The sequence below is a fragment of the Staurois parvus genome, unplaced genomic scaffold (genome assembly GCF_062004578.1).
Source record: "Staurois parvus isolate SC_StPar_1 unplaced genomic scaffold, SC_StPar_1.0 ptg000578l, whole genome shotgun sequence".
In the NCBI taxonomy this organism is placed as follows: domain Eukaryota; kingdom Metazoa; phylum Chordata; class Amphibia; order Anura; family Ranidae; genus Staurois; species Staurois parvus.
The window spans coordinates 1,453,724-1,467,745 of record NW_028318374.1 but is presented as its reverse complement, the minus strand read 5'-3'; the positions used below and the strand labels follow the sequence as shown (position 1 = coordinate 1,467,745).

At 43.9% G+C, this 14,022-nt stretch overlaps 1 protein-coding gene across 4 annotated transcripts in view; it reads left to right on the top strand.

Moving 5' to 3' along the window:
- Nucleotides 1-14,022, top strand: part of NEGR1 (neuronal growth regulator 1) — a 782,301-nt gene that overhangs the window by 434,298 nt on the left and 333,981 nt on the right. The window lies entirely within an intron of this gene.

Sequence of the window (14,022 nt, the reverse complement as noted above, 5' to 3'; positions counted from 1 at the left end):
ACCATCAGGGGCTCTGGTGAAACAGCAGACTGGGGCTTAGATTCCACACCCTGAGGGATTCCGGCCTGTGGGTCGCTAGAGGCTACCGACAGTAGGTCCTTAACAATACAGTTCAATATAGAAGGAATAGACACAGGGGTGTCAAACTGGTGGCCCTCCAGCTGTTGCGAAACTACAAGTCCCATCATGCTGCTGTCTTTGGGATTCATGCTTGTAACTGTCAATCTTGCAATGCCTCATGGGACTTGTAGTTTGGCAACAACTGGAGGGCCGCCAGTTTGACACCTGTGGAATAGAGGATACATTTTGCGTCCTCTTTATGATTGTAGTGATATACTTGATCTCATGACCTGAAAACTGAAAGCTTGCTACTTAAGCTGGCCATGCTCAGTCCAGGTAAACCTACCTGCTGACATAAGCTATGTGGGTGGCCCTGTCAGCACCACTTCGCTCAACATCCCTCAATCCAGAAAACTGCTGACCCCTCCGAACAGTTCCTGCAGCCAATCAGTTCCGGCCACTGTTTAAATATTCTGACAGCTGGGGATGACATTCAGACATTCAGAAGATGGCAGGTCCCTGAGTGCCTGGAAGCCACTGCTTATCTACCCTCTGAAAAGCAATCAACTGTAATGCTTTCAGAGACGGCTGCTGCATGAACCAAGCCTACATTCAATGATCAGTATGTGAAGAGATTTCCAATTGCCTAGCACTGTTTGCCATGACCTCATGAAAATTGATTAGGTATAGAATTTAAAAAACTTATCAATTAATGATTGTGTGTAAAGATTCCAGACCACCCATAAGATGTTCAGCTCTGAGGAAGAGGGTTTAGCTCCCGAAACGCGTCAGCACATTCGCATCATTAGACACAGATGTACTGTGACTGTGTTTGTGGACCACATATACTGCTTTTAATCACGTTGGTTTGTGAGTATATATCTTCTTTTTTTCAATAAACACGTGTTTTACCATGGTAATGCACGATGAGAGTGCGCCCTTGTCTGTTCTTTTTCACCCATAAGAAGTCATCAAAATTCTTTGGCAAAAAGTAAAGAATTGTGTATAATGAAGTACATGTGTGAATCTTCTATCATCCGCCATTGTTATACTTTAGCCACAATTGGACTTGTTGCTGGTACCGTGTCATCAAAAGCAAGTGGAATATATAACACCAACATGTCAGAAAAAAATCAAAAAACAGTTGTTGGAAAAAAGAAAGGATCACCCCCTTGTGTCAGTCCTTTGTTGAACCTATTTTTGTTTTCATTAAAGCCATTATTCTGTTGGGATGTGTCTCTATTAACTTTGCAGATCTAGACTTTGTAATATTTGCCCGCTCTTCTTTGCAGAAGTTCAGTTACATTTGATGGTGACCGTTTGTGGCCTGCAGTCTCCAAGTCATTCCACAGATTTTCAATGGGGTTGAAGTCTGGGCTCTGACTAGGCCATGCAAGGACATTCACCTTTTTCTCCTCCAACCACTGTGTGCTCATTGTTGCTGTGTGCTTTGGGTCATTGTCATGTTGGAAGGTAAACCTTCTTCCCATTGACAACTTTCTGGCAGACTGCAGCAGATTTTCCTCAAGAATTTCACAATATTTTGCCACATCCATTTTTTCTTCCATCCTGACAAGTACTACTGCAGAGAAACCCCCATAACAGGATATTACCACCTCCATGCTTTACTGTAGGAATGGTGGTATACAGGGGCAGACTGACCATTTGGAAACTCGGGCACTGCCCGAGGGCCCGGGGTCAGTAGGGGGCCCCATGAGATGCCCCTGGTACCTTTTTCATAGGCTTTTTTGGGTTTGGGCGAGCACACAGGGGCCCATGATACCCTATTGCCCGGGGGCCCCATGAGTTGTCAGTCCGCCCCTGGTGGTATATGGATTGTGAGCTGGATTGGATTTCCGTCAGACATATTGTTTAGTGTTAAGACCAAATAATTCAATTTTAGTATCATCTGACCAGAACACCTTTTTGCAGTGGAGTGAGCAAGAACTATAACTGTGCCTTCCTGTCCTTGTGACTCAGCAGATGAGTCATGGTTGTTAAGGATGCAGTGGCCGCCTGCTCCTTAACAACCACCTATTCCTCACAATTAATTAGTTATGTATGGAACAAAATTGAACATGAAATTCATTTCCACCCGGGCCCAAAGCAGTATTGTATCATGTGACACCATCCAAATGAATGAATGGATATGAATGATTCATTTTAGTTACTTTTAATTGTTTATGATTCGGTTGTTCCTTTGCATCCGAATGTCCGATTAATGAATTTTCGAACAAAACTAAATTTGTTTCAAACCAAATCGCACATGTTTAGTTTTTGAGGAATATATCAGAATGAACGTTTTTGTGCTTGGAGTTCAGCTTTAACTTTTAATTCCAGACTTCAAAGCACTTAAACCAACTTTATTGTAATTTTTTCCACTTCTGTCAATTATTTGTGACTGTGTTGTTTATAAATGAACTTTTCAGACGTAAATGTTAAACCTGCCCATTCTGAGCAATGTACAAAGCCCATAATTTGCTCACTTCTGACTTGTTATTCTACAGGATGGAATAAAAAAAAAAAGAATGTTCATTTTGCTGGAGGTAGAGATTATAGCACTACAGTACAAATGGTTTAATAACCCTTTGTGATTGTATTATAGATTCTAGACGCAGACCTGACTTTAACATCTCAAAGGAGGAGAAAGCTCTTTTGAAAAGATTTAGCTGAGCAACTTTCAAAATATCTTTACTGTAATTTCCTTAAGAAGTTAAATATGAATGTCATTATGTTTAAAGTAGTTTTGGAAATAAGTTTGCAAAATACATTCAAAGGTTTTGGGGTTATGAAAGGGTAATTTTCATCTAGAGACAGGCAGAAGTGGATCGTTTCTCTGAAAATATAGTCTGTGGAATCACAAGGGACAAGTAGGGAGTTCTACTTTAACCACTTCCAGACCGGACACTTTTACCCCCTTCCTGTCCAGGGCAATTTGCAGCTTTCAGCGCTATCACACTTTGAATGACAATTGCGCGGTCATGGAACACTGTACCCATATTAATTTTTTGCCATTTTTTTGAGACAGATAAAGCTTTATTTTGGTGGTATATATTCACTGCTGGGATTTTTATTTTTTTTTGCTATGTAAATGAAAAAGTCCAAAAATTTTGAAAAAAAGTGTTTTTTTAATAAAATTTTGCAAATAAATAATATTTCATCATAAATCTTGGCCAAAATTTATTCCATTATCTTTTTAGTAAAAAAAAAAAAATCCAAATTAGTTTATAACCAAAAATGATAATTTTTAAACATTTTTTTTTTATTTTTTTTATATTATTTTTTTTATTTATTTATTTTTTTTTACATACTGTCACCCTAGCAGTACAGTGTCACCATGGTGACACTGTACTACTTGTGGGGGGTGATGAAGATTTTTTTTTTTACACTGATTGCTTTTACACCCATAAAGGATGTAAAAGCAATCATTTCTCCTTCTCTCTGTCTGCATTCTTGCACTCATTGAGAAGTACTGAGTGAGCTGTGATTGGTCACAGCTTGTCACATGGTACAAGGCTGTTGTGAATAGCCTTGTACCATGTGACCTCTGTGATCATTCACAGATTTCACACGTAGTAAGCAATGATGTCACAAGTGACATCTTGCTTACTACTTTGCATGTGATCACTGATTGGCCAATCAGTGATGACATGATCGGGACCTGCTACAGAGGTCCCGTCCGACGATCGGTGTTTCACTGTGTCCGGAGGACACAGCGGGCACTAGATCGCGGTGCTGCGCGCTCCCAGGGAGCGCACACAAGCAGGGTGCGGAGAGGCCGTTTATAAACGGGCACCCGACCCTGCAGTGCCACCGTCCGGCCGTTTATATGCAACGGCCGGTCGGGAAGTGGTTAAGGCCCTATTTGCAGTTGTGAGTTTCGGAGATGCATGGTAAGATGTGCAGGTTTCTGCAAAGTTCCTGCTCTATTTATGGTGCCATTCATTGGAAATGGCCCTTCAAGGCCGGTTCACACCAGCAGCTGCAGAAGAACGCAGCCGCTGTTGTGCTGGAGGATGAGAGCAGTACAAGTGCGCCAATTATGGTGCATCCTACAGTTTCCTCTTTAAAAAAAATTAAAAAACTTTATTGAAATGTTATACAGAGACATTCCATTAAAGTAAGTGTAAACTCTCACCTTCTTAAACAAGCCATAAGGTTTAAAATAGAAATGAAAGGCAAAACATTTGTATATACTGTAGATATAAAAAAATATTCTAAATAATTTTTTTTCCCTTTTTATAAGTGATCACATTATCTGTGTTCTCAGCTGTGAAGAGAGGTATGGGTGGGAAACTGCATTACACTGGTCTATCCAGTGAATAGCTGTGAAGGGGTGGGCATGTCAGGACAAATCTGATAATTGGAGGAGACCAGGCTGAGCTCCCAGCATAGCTACAGAACTGACTACGCTGTGTTCTCTTGACTAGTGTGGTCAGTTTTTAATAGGAAAGCAGAAGTACTGGCAGCATCACGAGGGATTTCACACAAAGAAAGTAATACAAAGAGAAACAGATACATTTTATATAAGTGCATGGTACAGCAGGCACATACCAGAAATATAAAATGTTGGGTTTATATATTCTTTAAGTTCTAATGGCTGCAGCTCCATTGTAGGCCTACAAGTTTGGCTTGAGAAATACTCACAGCCCATAATACCGCTTACAAAAGCATTGCCCTCTGAACAGTGATCTGATCAAGAGCGGATAACTTTTTGGGGGGTTTGATATGTCACCTCCTCACCCCTGAATCACCTTCACCAACATGCTGCAACCGTGTTCACTTCACGCGGTTGCAGGGTGGTTGTGGCATGGCACCATTCACTTCAGTGGGCCATGTTTGGTGGCCCATACTGTCCACAGAACACAATGTGGGGGGGATTGGTTTGCCATGATGCAAAGCAGGATGGCTGTGGCATGTGTATACCCCCAAACAGCTGCCTGTATAGCTTTGGGGGGGGGTAGTTGCAGTAAAACCACAGCTCACCCCTCTTGTGATTACCACCCACAAACTGGAAGTTTTACTAAGCTTTAAAGAGTTGACTCCATCTTGTTCTTAATCATCCATTTGTAGTTAGTCTCTGCGCTTTATTGATTTGCCCTTTATTCCAGTGAACTTTGGAGGTTGGAAGTTGTTTTTCTAAATGAAGTTGTTTGTTTTAGTGATGGCTGAACATCAAGAGGACTATTATTCTTTGTTTGATAAGCTCTACAGATCAGATCCAAAGACAACATTACGGACAAGGACACTTATCAAATAAGCTTTTTGGAGAATGTGAGATGTTCGGCCAACAAGATTTAAAGAGTTTGCAAAGAGCTATCAAGTTTTCTTACTCAATGGAAAAAAACATAGTGAAATAAATAGAGGGTAGGGGTAGTTTTCTGGAACCCCCCTATTTATATTAAAACTATGTACTCGTTTGTCAGTCCCTATAATAAATATATATATCTAAGCTCTGACAATATTGATGGATGGTAATATACTGCAATATTAGCTATATTAACAAACACAATGCTCAAAGAAGCAAGGTCTTATATATTTACAAAGGAAGTAAAACACTAACAGAGAAATCAAAACCAATATTACAGAGTATATAGAAATAAAATCAAAGATGATACGTTACGTAAGTTCGTCCTCAAAGCTGAGTATCCTTTAGCTGGGTCCCAGGTAAAAAAAGGAAAAAAGAGAGCAAGCATGGCCAGAATTGTCTTCAAAAGCACTCTCAAACACCACCCACACACACACCCTTGACCTGCCTGGTGTGGTCCTCCGTCCAATGAGCACAGTCCAACAGTCCATAACTCATAAGGGGCTGTCCTCCCTACTCATTAGGAAGTATAGTGTTACCCCTGCCATCCTCCCGGAAGTATGTTGTTGTCTCCACCAGGGGGCACTGCTATATTGCCAAAGTTCGTCCTCAAAGCTGAGTATTCTTTAGCTGGGTCCCAGGTAAAAAAAGGAACAAAGAGAGCAAGCATGGCCAGAATTGTCTTCAAAAGCACTCTCAAACACCACCCACACACACACCCTTGACCTGCCTGGTGTAGTCCTCCGTCCAATGAGCGCAGTCCAACAGTCCATAACTCATAAGGGGCTGTCCTCCCTACTCATTAGGAAGTATAGTATTACCCCTGCCATCCTCCCGGAAGTATGTTGTTGTCTCCACCAGGGGGCACTGCTATATTGCCAAAAATGCTATGACCCAGGTCAACATTCCAGTCCACATGTGGTTTCTTCCTTCTGGCTAGAAGCCATGTAATCTGTCCTTTTAACCTTCGTGTCACCAGGGAATCTGGGCTGAGGTGCTAAGGGGTCTATGTAAACTCCCAGGGCAAGGATTTTGGTATGCAGCCTTTTGTTACACACACCCTGTCATAAACTCTTATTATACTGACACTCCAAGATGACATCCAACAGACCAAATGGTTATTTGATAACCAGGCAGTAAGAATCCATAAATGTCTGATATAAAAACATGTTGCCTTCCAATAGATCGATAGATTAGTTTTTCCTTCTGTTCACCGATTTAATTTATATGTACTTCAATATACAGTAAAATTACCCAATGCTTTTATTATTTTATACCCAAAACTGTTTTTAGTCTTGCATAGAGTGGGGAAGGATGGGATCCCCTGCCAGGTTTTACTGTTGTCTGCGCGGGGTTAAAACTGCATCCTGTCCCGGGACAACCTTTCCACCCGACAGGAAGTCAGAAAAACTCTCCAACAGATGTAAAAATCTTTTTCTTTTAAGTTAAAGTAGCTCTAGACTCTGGTTTAAAAAAATATTTTCAAGTATGTATTCTGAAATGTTCCCCCTGCAGTGGGGCTGTGTCTGCGCTGAAAGGGTCAACTGCTTGTTCAGGTTTAGGGGATTGGGGAAGGGAAATATACTTACCTAATCCTCCCATCTTCCCTGCACAAGACCAGTCCATATGGCTCCTGACTCCCCCCCCCCTAGGTCAAGTGGTCTTGTGCAGTGGACTGTTCCTGATGTCATCAAGCCCATAGACCTGCTCTGGACCTGAGGACGTCAGGAACAGTTCACTGCTGGATCGTGGGAGAGTGCTATTTGCAGCTGGAGCGGATGATCAGGTGAGTGTAAGCTTTCTGTCCTCCCAGGACAAAACAAGCAGTTAACCCATGCAGTGTGAGTTGTTTTTTTAAGTCAAAAAGTCCCTTCTATTTCTCTCAGCCACCTCCAGATGTTTAAATTCCATTTTTTTTGCTGTTGTGATCCAACTTTCTGTTAGAAGATGACTGCATTCGTTCCCCATAGTCCCACTGTATGTAAGAATGTAGCCACCCTCTCTTGTTCGCTCCTGAGATGGACTATGGGATGTGTAGTGTGCATAGAGCTGTGTATGTGACCACAATTAAAGTGCACTGCTTCTTCCAAACATCCCAATCTTCTCGTGGTCCTGGGCCGCTGCCTCTCTGATAGCCTCAAAGAAAATGCTCAGCAAATGACAAACACTGGGGTGGGTATTCAGGAGTGCCCTATACAAAAATTCATGACACTCTGAGGTCCAATTAAAATGTTTATTGAATAGGAGCATCAGGTGAAGTCAACACGTTTCGGGGGCGATGCCTTCCACTTCCCCAGGGCTAGTGTACAAAAGCAAAACATAATATAAATAACTCATAAAAATATAAAAATAATAAGGGCTGAAAAAGAAACACAAACTGTGAAAATTTCCATCCCCTTTCACTGGTTGTTAGTGGAAAACCTTACATTGGCGGTCAATGGAAAAATGCCCCCTTACATTGGTGGTCTGTGGAGAACCCCTTTAAATTTGCGGTCAGTGTAAAAGTGACTCCTTGCATTGGTTGTCAATGGAAAAGTGTCCCATACATTGGTGGTCAGTGAAGAAGTGGCCTATAGGAACATTGAATGCCGGTGAGGAATGCACCCCTAGAATAGTGGTCAGTGGAGGAAAGTCCCTTTACATTGGCGATCAGTGGAGAAAAGTCCTCTCATCTCTTCCCTCTCCTCTCTCCCTCTCTCTATCCCTCTCTCTCTCATCTCCCTCTTTCATCTCCCCCTCTCTCTCTCTCTCTCTCTCTCTCTCTCCCATCTCCCTCTCTCCTCTCCTTCTCTCCCCTCTCTCTCTCCCCCCTCTCCCTCCCCCCCTCCCTCTTTCTCTCCCTCTCTCTCCCCCTCTCTATCCCCCCCCTCTCTCCTTCTCTCTCTCCCTCTCTCTTTCCCCTCTCCCCCTCTCTCTTCCCCCACTCTCTCTCCCTCTCTCCTTCTCTCTCTCCCCCTCCTCTCCCCCCCTCTCTCCCTCTCTCTTCTCCTTTCTTCTATCTCCTCTCTCTCTTCTCCCCCCCCTCTCTCTCCTCCCCCCTCTCTATTGCCCTCCTCTCTTCTCCTCTCTCTCTCTTCCCTTTCTTCTCTCTCCCTCCCTCCCTTCTCTCTCCCTCCGTCCCTCCCTTCTCATCTCTCTCTCCCCTCCCCCCCTCTCTCTCCCTCTTCTCTCTCCCCTCTCTCTCCTCTCCCCCTCTCTCTTCTCCTCTCTCTCTTCTCTCTCCCCCCTCTCTCTCTCCTCTCCCCCCTCTCGATCTCCCTCCTCTCTTCTCCCCCTCTCTCTCTCACCCCTTTCTCTACCCCTCCCCCCCTCTCTCCCCCCTCTCCCTCTCTCTCCTCTCTCTCTGCCTCCCCTCTCTCCCTCCCTCCTCTCTCTCTCTGGTGTCAGTGGGAGGAAGTGCCCCATCATTAGTGCCAGTGTGGGAGGAATAGTGCCCCATCATTGGTGTCAGTGGGAGGAATAGTGCCCCATCATTGTTGTCAGTGTGGGAGGAATAGTGCCCCATCATTGGTGTCAGTGTGGGAGGAATAGTACCCCATTATTGGTGTCAGTGGGAGGAATAGTGCCCCATCATTGGTATCAGTGGGAGGAATAGTGTCCCATCATTGGTGTCAGTGTGGGAGGAATAGTGCCCCATTACTGGTGTCAGTGTGGGAGGAATAGTGCCCCATCACTGGTGTCAGTGGAGGAATAGTGCCCCATTGTTGGTGTCAGTGGGAGGAATAGCGCCCCATCGCTGTCAGATGAAGGGGTGGATCTTAAACAGGAAGGGGTGGGACAAATTTAGATGCGGGGGGGTGCCCGATTTTAGTCTTGCCTAGAGCAGCACAAAACCAAAATACACCACTGCCCCTCACATTGGATGCCAGTGCAGAATTTCTCCGTTATATCGGTGGTCATTGGTGGGAGATGAATCTGCTCAAGGAACTCTGGGCAATCTCTGGAGTAGCCCCCTGAAATCCTGGTTGAGAAAGCCCTGTCACCCACCGCTGTGTTCTTTACCATTTCCCTTTAGCTTTCTAAACACAAAGTTTGGGCTGCTAATTAGTCTCTGACTCCCGGTCTGGCTGTCTGAATTTCAGCACTGCAGGCATCCCGTGTCGGAGAATTAGGATTGTCTGTGTCCCAGTTTTGGTTTTGCACAGCAAAGCCTCTGTTTCCGCCTTTCATAACCCAGATAGCCTCCTGAGTATTCAGTTTGTTTTCATATACAGAGGCTGTCTGGGTTGTCCACATAGTTGCAGCAATGCTGTGAACCACCAGAGACTTACTGCACTAATGAATCATCACAACGCTGTCAGACTGACCATATATTAGTACCATATATCATCCGAGGGCATTGGACGCAGCTCTCTGGTCTGAGAGGTACAGGTCCTGGAGAAGATTCAATTCAATTAAACAACAAAAGTCATCTGTAACGCAACAGCGCGATGAATCGAAGTGCATCAGGATGGAGCGATTTTTGAAGTGTAATTCTAGAGTGTTTTAAGTACGGGCACATTTAGGTTATTTTTATACCATTAGCCTTGAAGTGGATCTTAGGGCATCAATGATGGAATGATTTTTTTTCAAGAGTAACTGTACTGTGTTTTCAGTGAGAACACATTTAGTTTATTTTTAATACACTCACTTTATAGTGGTTATAAACCCTTAATTATACCCAGAAGGTGACTGTCCTTAGGTGATACACAGAGTTTAAAAAAATAATCCTACATAAGTTGCACCTGTTTATCTGCAGTCCTCTCACTTCTACAGACATTCAAAGTACAGGATATACACTGCATTTCTGAGCTTCAGAAGGCAGGGGGTGGGGATCTGATGCCATACACTCCATAGCATAGAGCTGAGTGTAATCTGAGACTCAAGTAGAAGGACACACCCCATCTACATAGTCTTCTAGGGAAACATGCACAGCTGTGGCTGTCAATCACCTGCTGTGTGCTGGAGGGGGGGCAGGGGCGCTGTCATTAAGGGGTTTATTTACTAAAGCTGGAGAGTCCAAAATCAGACTCCCTTCTGCATAGAAACCAATCAGCTTCCAGGTTTCATTGCCAAAGCTTCATTGAACAAGCTGAGGTTAGAAGCTGATTGGTTTCTATGCAGAAGGGAGTCTGATTTTGGACTCTCCAGCTTTAGTAAATAAACCCCAAACTGTCCAAAAATAGCTGAGACATCACACTAGGCGCTTTAGATTGAGGCAAGTGCACACTATAGAAGGATGTGCTTTGTTCATCTTTCATCTCAGAGGTTTGCAAGAATGTTTACATTCTATGTATAGCCATTTTTTATTGCTTTGATTAGAGCAGGCAGTGTTAATGCCCTATCAAGTTATTTATTTATTTTTTTTGTTGGCTTGATTTAGCACACAGAATATGTTTTTAAGAATTTCTCACAGGCTTTATCCTTACATGTGATCCTTGACCATACTCCTTAGTGTTGTTTCGGGACTGTCCCTGAGGAAGAACTGAAGTCTCGAAGTGTGTTGTGTGTGGGAACTACAATATCTGGACCAGCCTTTCTCAACTTTGTCAACAGAGGAACCCCTAAAACAACGCTCTGGCCTGAAGGGACCTCTGCCAAAAATGACTATACCTACAACTCATGATACATTAGTGTGATGGTCGTTGGGAAGTATGCTCTTTATACTTGTGGCCATTGGGAAGAATTACCCCCTTACAGATAGGTAAGATGATCAGTGGTGTTAGTGGGAACTTATCCGAGAGACAGAAATTGCTCGAGGAACCCCTAACAATCTCTGGAGGAACCCTAGGGGTCCGTGGAACCCTGGTTGAGAAACCCTGTTCTGGACTACAATTAATTCCCCAGCCTATGCTGCATTAAGAGGTTCTGTATTACATCATATGGTCAACTGGCTCTTTTTGAACTTTTGGTTATTGTTCACATCTTGATTATGAGCCTGTGTTTTCTATGTGTTTTTAGCTTAAAGCATGTTTAACCACTAGGGGACCGCCCACAATACATTTACTGCGGCAAAGCGGTCCCTGTAGGCAGGATCATGGTTATAAACGTCATCCTGTTTACATGGTAGGAGGCGTACGCGAGGCACGCAACTGCCCTGCCCGCGGCACCGATCGTGGCCGCCGGTGTCAATCACCGGGTCCCAGTGCAGCTTTGCTCCCTGTCAGTTTTCAATGCAACTCTGCTCCCTGTCAGTTTTCAATGCAACTCTGCTCCCTGTCAGTTTCCAGCACACTGTTCCGGAGAGCAGAGCTTAGCTTTCCGGGACAGTGTGTAACAGAGAAGCACACACACCCCGCCCCCTAGCGAAACACTCCCCTCAGACAGTTAACCCTTTGATTGCCTAAAAAGGTAACCCCTTCCTCCCCAGTGCTATTAGTACAGTGTCAATGCTTTTGTTTTTGCACTGATCACTGTATTGGTGTCACTGGGGATGTCAGTGACCCCAAGTCAGTTCCCCCCCAGTGTCAGAATGTCCGCCGCAGTCCCGCCATAAGTCGCTGATCGGCACCATAAGTCACTGATTGCCGCCATAAGTCACTTTTATTAGCATGTATTGGGATTTGTTTTAGCAAAGACATGTCACAGAATACATTTTGGCCTAAATTTATGATGAAATTTGATTTTTTTATTTTTTTACTGGACATGTTTTATAGAAAAAAGTCCAAAATATTGTTTTTTCTCAAAATTGTCAGGTTTTTTTTTTCATAGCGCAAAAAATAAAAAATGCACAGGCGATCAAAAACCCCCGAAAGAAAGCCCAATTCATGGGGAAAAAAGGATGTAAATTTCATTTTGGTGCAGCGTTGCATGACCGCGCAGTTGTCAGTTAAAGTGACGCAGCGCCATAACACATACCGCTTATGTAACCACTTCCTGACCGCCCTATAGCAGAAATACTGCAACAGGGAGGCACAGGTGCGCAAAATCACATATATATATGTGATTCGCGCTCCTGTGGTTTTCACGCCCCTCCCAGATAGCATCAGATTGCCCATCAGTACACCAGTAATCACATTTAACCCCTCGTTTGCCAGGAAGACGCTCATACACAATAAACCTCCATTGCTAGTATAGGGTCGGAACGGATCAATATCTTTGATCAGATCAGCACTATACCAGCGTTCACATTAGTATAGCGTCCCCAAAAATGCAGCGTTAGCGGGATCAGCCCTGGCACCTGACAGCACCTGCGTTTATCCCCTACGCTCCCCCCCCCCCTTCCCCCCCAGCAAGTGCAGTGTCAGTAGGTCACTGTCACTCGATACATTGCACACAAAACTGCAGTGTTCGCAGAATCAGGCCTGATCTCTGTTAGCACTTGCCGGTAAATTTTGATGACTCTCATATGCAGCAGAGTGCTAGTAATAGTGCTGCGCTACCTTTTGGTGAACTGGTGAGTACTAGTGGCCTAGTACATCCTGGTCTTTCACATACCTCTTAGATTGTAAGCTCCAAGGTGCAGGGCCCTCCTAACCCTCTTGTATTGAACTGTATTGTTGCTGTATTGTCTCCCGTTATACTTTAAAGCGCTGAGCAAACTGTTGGCACTATATAAATCCTGTATAATAATAATAATACCAGCACTGCAGTATGACTTGGTGACATGGCGAGTCCCATAAGTGCCGTACAACGATGCGGTGACGAGCACAAGTATTGTCCTGTAACCACCAAGAATTCGCACAAAAGCCAGTAGAGCCCCTAGTATCCTTCCGGATGTGCTTGCAATTGGCAGCCCACAAATTCTACAGCACCCGTACTTCTCCTATTTACTGCCCAACCCGGAAGGTGGAAACAGCAAATTTAACTACTCCCCTTGATTTTTTGGAGCTGTTTTTCATGGAAGATCTGTATGCATTGATTGTAGATCAAAGCAATTTATATGTACAACAATTTATCGCCGACAACCCAAATTCAAACCTTGCCAGACCATTCGTATGGAAACTCATTACGGTTTCCGAATTTAAAGTTTTTTTGGACCTAACCCTCAACACGGGTATTACTAAAGAAAATTAATTGCGGTTGTATTGGTCCACAGACCCGATTCATCATATCCCGTGTTCTCTGCTGCCATGGCCAGGCATAGATATGAGAGTAAAATGTGTTTTATGCATTTCAATGACAATACACTCTGTCGTCCTCCGGGTGACCCTGAATTTCACTGGCTCCACAAAATTCAGCCCCTCGCAAATTACCTTAACCAAAAATACACCCCAGCAAAACATCTGCGTTGATGAGTCCCTCATTAATTTTTCTGGACACCTTGCATTCAAACAATTTCTCCCCAGCAAGCGTACCAGATATGGGGTCAAGATGTAGAAGACCTGTGAGAGGACAACAGGCTATACTTATAAGTTTCAGATTTACGAGGAAAAAGATAGTCACGTGGAGCCCCCCAGATGCCCAGACTACATGGGGAGTAGTGGCAAGATAGTTTGGGACTTGGTGTCATCCTTTTTCCATATGGGGTACCACTTATACATGGACAGTTTTTATTCAAGCGTGCCACTATTTAGACATTTGTACAATCTTGGAACTGGCGCATGTGGCAAAGTGTGACCTAATGTGTGCCCACCATTAGAAGTGGGTGGATACAGGGAGGCATATTCTAATGGTGGGCATACCACACACTTTTTCTGGCAGAGATTTCTTCTCTTTTTCTCATTCAGTCCACA